The sequence below is a fragment of the Balaenoptera acutorostrata genome, chromosome 5 (assembly GCF_949987535.1).
Source record: "Balaenoptera acutorostrata chromosome 5, mBalAcu1.1, whole genome shotgun sequence".
Classification (NCBI taxonomy): Eukaryota; Metazoa; Chordata; class Mammalia; order Artiodactyla; family Balaenopteridae; genus Balaenoptera; species Balaenoptera acutorostrata.
The window spans coordinates 126,602,292-126,610,325 of record NC_080068.1 but is presented as its reverse complement, the minus strand read 5'-3'; the positions used below and the strand labels follow the sequence as shown (position 1 = coordinate 126,610,325).

The window sequence follows — 8,034 nt, the reverse complement described above, 5'->3', positions numbered from 1 at the left end:
TTGACTTATGGAGGGGCAGAATAAGTCCTTCAGTGAACTCACTATCACACAAACACAATGAAAATCATGACTAAACAATTAAACTCAATCATTCTAGAACTCTTGAAACTCACCAAATGAACAGAATAAACTGGAAGTGTTTATTCAAGAAAAATTGCTGAACCTCAATAAGAACACTGGAGTCTGTGGCGTTTTAACTGGGGCTATTCCTATTCCTCTTCCTCCTCAGCTAGGTGGCATGGTGGTTGAGAAAAGCAGGTAGCCTCATAGCCAACAGCAAAGATTAGCGTTTTCTGGGCTCCATTAAAAGATGCATCCCCAGAGCAGTCAATAGTTTGAACAAACAAGCAGTTTCCTGAATGTGCTCTATTCCCACAGTGTTGTCATTTTAAAAAATTTGTCTCTGTCTCATCTCTGCAACAAAACAAAACTAAACTAAATAATTAATTAATTTAAAAAAAAAACCTCCATCCCCACGGAATTACTGAAAAACTGAAAACAGTAATAGTCTGCTGGTAACACTGCAGCTGCCTCAGGCTGTGATTTCAGTTGACAAAAACAAGAGCCTGACAAAACACTTGAAAGGAGAACCCGAAAAAAGAGACAACCATAGGGAACTTTGAAAAGCTCTGACATATTCTGAGGCTCTAGAAGTCTGCATGCGGGTGAAGGTCTGAGTACACCCAGACAAGACCCAGGGAAAGGCAAATTCTTGTTACTCATGTCTAGCTGACTTTAGGCCCTCTTCAGACAGACAGTGAAAGCTAAGGCTGACTTTTAAGCTGCCAGAAGTTTGAAGGGATGAGTTCATTTTTTTGCCCTACTTGGCAAAGAGTAGCTCAGGCATTTAAGAAGTCTTCTGGGCTTCCCTGGTGGTGCAGTGGTTGAGAGTCTGCCTGCCAATGGAGGGGACACAGGTTCAAGCCCTGGTCTGGGAGGATCCCACATGCCGCGGAGCGACTGGGCCCGTGAGCCACAACTACTGAGCCTGCGCATCTGGAGCCGTGCTTCGCAACGAGAGGCCGCGACAGTGAGAGGCCCGTGCACCGCAGTGAAGAGTGGTCCCCGCTCACCGCAAATAGAGAAAAGCCCTCGCGCAGAAACGAAGACCCAACACAGCCAAAAATAAATAAATTAATTAATTAATTAATTTAAAAAAAAGAAGTCTTCTGACCAAGCACTGCTGACCACTAAGTTATACTGATCTGGGGATGACTCCTAGGAAACCAGGCTTAAACGTAAAAATAAGAACTTAGACAAACAAGAAAGCTAGTTAAGGAGTCATGGTGGTACACTAAAGTGAATAAAGAATATACAGAATTAGTCCAGGAACATCATTGAACAACTAAGCAGCAATGAGAAAAACAATAATAATAATAATAATTATAATAATAATAAAAAATAGCAACAACAACAACAAACCCTGGAGGGGGGCTGGATCTGACACCAGAGTTGTTATAATATCTTATATAAAACATCTGCAAAGAAAGATGAAACAACAGTGTATATACAGAAAAAAAAGCAGCCAACAAGAAAATGTTTATAAAGGGACCCTGATGTTGAACTTAGTAGAAAAGACATTATTTCAGCTATTAAAAATATGTTCAACTAAAAAATTAAAGTATGACAATTATGTCTCACCAAATAAAGAATATCAATGAAGAGTTAAAATTCTTAAAAAGAACAAAATAAACAATTCTGGAGTTAAAAATTACATTATAACTTAAATTAAAAAAATATTGAGGGTGCTTAACAGCAGACTTGAGCTGACAGAAGAAAGAATTAGCAAACGTGAAGATGGGTCAATTGAAGTTATCCAGTTTATTAAGAATAAAAAAAGGAATAAAGAAAATGAACACTGCTACAGATGACATGATAATCTATCTAGAAAAAATTCTGGAACTAAGAATTGATTATAGAAGTGGTACAGGACACTATTTTAATATAAAAAATTCAATTGCTTTCCAGCAATGAACAAGTAAAAATTGAAACTCTAAAAAATGCCATTTAAAATAATACCAAAGTATTTATGTATAAATCTAACAATGAACATACAAAATTTATATGTGGAAAACTATAAACTCTCTGATGAAAGAAGTTAAAGATCACAATAAATGGAGAAAAGCTCCATGTTTGTGATTGGAAGACATTATCAAGATGTCAGTTCTTCTTGTTAACTTTATCTATAGATTCAATAAAATCCCAATCAAAATCTTAGCAATCTATTTTTTTTTTTTTTTTTTGGCCTCTCTGTGAGGCTTATGGTATCTTAGTTTCCTGACCAGGGATCAAACCCAGGCCCCCAGCAGCAAAAGTGCTGAGTCCTAACCACTGGACCACCAGGGAATTCCCTCAGCAATCTATCCTTTATACGGAAACACAAAAGACCAAGAAGAGACAACACAATATTGAAGAAAAAGAACAAATTTGAAGGGCTCACATTACCTGATTTCAAGACTTAATATAATGCTACAGTAATCAAAACAGCTCCTGGTAGTGGAAAAAGAATTGATACGTATACAAATGGAACAGAACAGAGAGCTGAGAAAAAGACACACACACAAATGTAGACACCTGATCTTTGACAAAGGAGTGAAGGCAATTCAATGGAGAAAGACAGTCTTTCAACAAATAGTGCTGGAACAATAAGACATCACTATGCCAAAAAAAAAAAAAAAAAAAGAACCTAGATACAGAAACAACAGAAACAGACCTTTCACAAAAATTAACTCAAAATGAATCATAGTTCTAAATGTAAAATGCAAACCTCTAAAACTTTTAGAAGAAAACAAAGGAGAAAATCCAGATGACCTTGGGTTTGGTAATGAGTTTTTAGGTACAAATCCAAAAGCATGATCCACAAAGGAAAAAAAAAATTGACTTGGATTTTATTAAAATAGAAAAAAAAAGAAGTCTGCTCTGTAAAAGACAGAATAAGTCAGTTAAGAGAATGAAAAGACTTATTAAGAGAATGAAAAGACAAACCACAGACTGGGAAAAATGTGCAAAACACATAGTTGATACAGGCCTTGTATCTATAATATACAAACAATACTTAAATCTCAATAAGTAAACAAAGCAACCTAATTAAAAATGGGCAATGGATCTGAACAGATAAATCATTAAAAAAGACACAGATAACAACAAAGCATGTGAAAAAATGCTCAATATCACTGGTCTTTAGAGAATCGCAAATTAAAACCACTGTACATATATTAGAATGGCTAATACCTAAGAAACTGACAAAACCAAATACTGATTAGGATGTGGAGCAACAGGAACTCTCATTCATTGCTGGTGAATGTTTATAACAGTTTTATTCACAATCACCAAAACTGTGAATAACCAAGATGGCTTTCAACAGATGAATGGATAGACTGTGGTACATCCACATAATGGAATATTATTCAGTGATAAAAAAGAAATGAACTTTCAAGCCACAAAACAGATATAGAGGTACCTTAAAGGAATATTGCTAAGTGAAAAAAGTATCTGGAAAGGCTATATACTATATGTCCAAATATATGACATTCTGGAAAAAGCAAAACCAGAGAGAGTTAAAGGTCAGAGGTTGGCAGGTTTCCTGAGGGAGGGTTCAATAGGTGAAACACAAGGGATTTTTAAGGTAGTGAAATTATTCTGAACAATATCATAATAGTGTATATATGACACTATGTATTTATCAAAACCCATAGAGCTTTATAGCACAAAGATTAAAACCTGATGTGTGCAAATTTAAAAAACCAAATCATTTAGGAGTTTTGAGGAGCTCAGGATGGAATCCAGACGGTGACAAAAGAATATAACTATATTACAAATGTATTAAACAATCTCACTGAAGGGAATGAGAGGAAAATATCCTGACCTAAGTAACTTTGTAAATGAATGGAGTCATAATACTTAAGACAAAAGGACACGAACATAAACACTAAACTCTAGTTGATAAAGTTTTTTTTCCATAGGGGTGCAGGTTAACAATTCTGGTACTGGTATAAATGTATCCTGGAAAAGAACAACTAAGCAAATAAATGGGAGATGGTGAGAGCCAGATTTTTCAGTGTTGGAATGAGAGTTTACAGATAAGCAAGGTGGGGGGGGGAGCTAAAATAGTCCATGTGATTATGGATTAGATTTTGAGAGTTGTATGAACCTATGTTTAGTTTAATATGTTGATGGTTACATATGGAAATTTTACAGATGTTTGTATATAACAAGTTGGTTTAACACATAATTTCCCTTGCTTTGTCAGCTGAAGAGCTTAGAAGCAATGACACCCCAGTAACAAAGAACGCACTTACAGCCCAAGGTCTTGACCTGAACTGCATGCCGATCACTGAAATACAGTACCCAATTCCATAGCCCCCTTCCCTACCTTTCTTTCCTTAAACTGCCTGACTCATGTCTATGACACATCGATAGAGACTAATACAGCTATACATGTTCTTCTCCCAAACAAAAATTGGCATTAAAATAAATTGTCAGTATATCATCCAAAGGCACACTGAGACTTTTATCCACTATGATATGGCTGATGAAAGCACTTATTTTAATCTGGAGAAAGGGAAGGAGTTCTCAATATCCTTAAATCATATCACTTACAAATTTCACAGATCTTACTTTGGCTTTAGGGGAAATTTTTAGGAATTATACTATATACCAAATGTTGGGCTAGCCATAATGAATATTTAGAAATAGGAGTATAATATTTCAGAATAAAATTGCAACATAGTAGTAGGAGTAATAGCACTATTATCTATATTTTAGTCTGGACATTTTCTAAGCCCATTATATACAGAAGCACTTTAAATTCTTGCACAAATTCTATTTTTTATATTTATAATATTTATTACTTAAATGAGTATACTTGAATGCTCACAATCCTATTTAATGCTCACAATCTCTGCATGACATCATGCCATTATTTCCATCTCCAAGTTACTGATGAAGCCACTGAGGTTTAGGAAGGTGAAATAAATTGCCTAAGAATCATGTGGTTTATCAATGGTAGAAATGGGATTAAAACACACATCTAATGACAAAGCCCAGGCTCTTTACCTTTATCCCATGCTGTCCCCATCAGTCATAAACAACGCCTTCAGTAGTGTTCTGATACTCATAGGAAAAAAGGAAGGAAAAAGAAAGACAGAGGGACAGGGAGGGAGGGAGAGAGAGAGAGAAAAAGGAAAGAAGGGAGAAAGAAGGAAAAAACAAAAAGAAGGAAGGAAGGGAAGAAGGGAGATAGAAGGAAAAAAGAAAAAGAAGGAAGGAAGGAAGAGAGGAAGGAAGAGAGGAAGGAAGGGAGGGAGGGAGGGAGGGAGGGACTTTTCGTATATAGTATTTAAGGGTACCTGAAAAAAAGTTGCTACATTCAAGTATTCTTCATGTTACTGCCTACTCTCCCGTTTTTACAAATAATTTGAACCATGTGTGATACTGTGTTCAGTAGAGGTGAATTTTGGCTCAGCTTCGTTTGAATAAAGGCAAGCTCTATATTTTATTCCTGGATTCACCACTGACTCATTGAGTTTAATTGGATAAAGTCACTTCAATTTTGGAAGTCTCAAATTTGACTTCAATAAAATGAGAAAGGTATCTAATTTCTAACTTCACATTTTAAAAGGCTACAATCCATGCAATTCTCACTGTACATGAACTCATGTTTCTCCTTTAGTGGACAGATATATCATAGAATTGAAATCAACTGATGGGGAAAATTCTGCTTCTCTTGTTCAGTCTTCCTGTATTTGCAAGGAGTCACAGTTCCTATGGATTCCATTTCCCCATCAATACAGGATGTAGTGATCAGCAGAGGGCAGTAGAACTCTAGCATTGAAAATAAAATTCCAGTACAAGCTCGTCACAGGTTGCTTCTACAAAATTACTACTGCTTAGATTACTTAACTTGCTTACTTTTTATTTTAAAAACTTATGTATATATTATGTGTGTATGTATGTGTGTGTGGGTATATATATATATATCTCCCCTCAGTGAGTAATTAGGAATTAGCTATAATTACTATAAATATTTTGGTGTAGCATTTTTCAAAATAATTAACTAAAAACAGAAATTAAAAGAATATATATCCAGTTTGCTATAGAAGAACTCAATAAGGACGAAGTTTCTGTTTAAAGAAATCAAATAATTTCAATTACAATGAGAATAATTAAATTGGTTTCTTTCATCAAATAAGAAAATGAGAATTTTCATATTATTAAAAGAATTATATAAATATCTACACAGTTTAAAATTCAAAATAAGCATGCTTCCTGCTAGGAATTTTTTTTTTTTTAATTTCCTTTCATTTTGCACTCTGTGAAGAATCAGAAATGAGGGAACAAAAAAAGAAAAACAATTTGGGGGCTATATCCAGAGACATTATTAACTCTATTAAGGTGTTGCATGTAAATCTGAGGAAATAATTTATTTTTATTCTCATTTAATTCTTTCTTTTATAGCTTTATTGAGATATCATTTATATACAAAAAAAATCTACAAATTTTAAAAGCATGTAGTTTAATAAATGTATTCACCCAAGAAAGGAACATCCAAATAAAGTTGTAGATCATTTCTATCACCCCAAAAAGTTCCATCAAGCCTCTTTACAAGTAGATCTATTGTAGTAGAATTTCATATACATGGAATCATGCACTATATATTCTTTTGTGACTGGTTTCTTGCACTAAGCATAATGTATTTGAGATTTATGCATGGTATATCAGGTATATGACTTTGTTTCTATGTACGCCTGAGAAATATTCATTTCTATAAATATACCACAGTTTGTTTACCCATTTGCCTGTCGTTGAACATTTGGGTTGTTTCAATTTGAAGCTATTAATCAAGCTGCCATGAACATTTATGTACAACTTTTTGGTTGAACTTGTGGGTAAATATCTACAACTACAATCATTGGGTCCATTGGAGGGTGCTCATCAACTTTATTAGAAACTGGCCAGTTGTTTTTCTAAGTACTTGTACTACTTCTCATTCCCACCAACAATGCATTAGAATTCCAGTTGCCCTACCTTCTAATGGATACTTGGTATTGTCAGTCATATGTGTATAGTGGCATTACATTATATTTATAATTAGTCATTCCTTGATGAATGATGTTTAGCTTGTTTTTACTTTGGCCACTTTGTTGGCTCCTTTTGAGAAGTTTATGCTCAAATAATTTGCCTTTTAAAAAATTTGGGGCTACTTATCTTTATATTCAACTGTAAGAGTTCTTTATATATTCTTTATACATATTCATACATAAGTATTATGATTTTTAAAATATATTCCAGGTGTAAGTTCTTTGTCCTCTGATAGCATAACATCTCATTTTCTTTCTGAGTGTCTTTAACAGAACAGAAATTATTCATTTCAATGAAGTACAATTTACAAACTTTTTCTTACATACTTTAGTAATCGGATCTGAACAAATTTTTCCTTATTTCATTGTCATAAATATATTTTTTAACCATTTTATTTATTTTTATTTTTTTAACAACTTTATTGCAGTATAATTGCTTTACAATGGTGTGTTAGTGTCTGCTGTATAACAAAGTGAATCAGCTATATGTATACATATATCCCCATAGCTCGTCCCTCTTGCGTCTCCTTCGCATCCTCCCTATCCCACCCCTCTAGGTGGTCACAAATGCTAACCACTAGCTATCTATTTTACATTTGGTAGTGTATATATGTCAATGCTAATCTCTCACTTCGTCCCAGCTTACCCTTACCCCTGCCCATGTCCTCAAGTCCATTCTCTACATCTGTGTCTTTATTCCTGTCCTGCCCCTAGGTTCATCAGAACCATTCTATTTTTTTGGATTACATATATATGTGTTAGCATATGGTATTTCTTTTTCTCTTTCTAACTTACTTCACTCTGTATGACAGACTCTAGATCCATCCACCTCACTACATATAACTCAATTTCATTTCTTTTTATGACTGAGTAATATTCCATTGTATATATGTGCCACATCTTCTTTATCCATTCATCTGTTGATGGACACTTAGGTTGTTTCCATGTCCTGGCT

The 8,034-nt window shown here is 34.4% G+C and overlaps 1 non-coding gene across 1 annotated transcript; it reads right to left on the bottom strand.

Moving 5' to 3' along the window:
• Nucleotides 1-2,273: 2,273 nt before the first annotated feature.
• On the bottom strand, nucleotides 2,274-2,346 carry TRNAK-UUU (transfer RNA lysine (anticodon UUU)). Its single transcript has one exon. It is a non-coding gene; the product is annotated as a tRNA-Lys (tRNA).
• Between the last annotated feature and the right edge of the window lie 5,688 nt (nucleotides 2,347-8,034).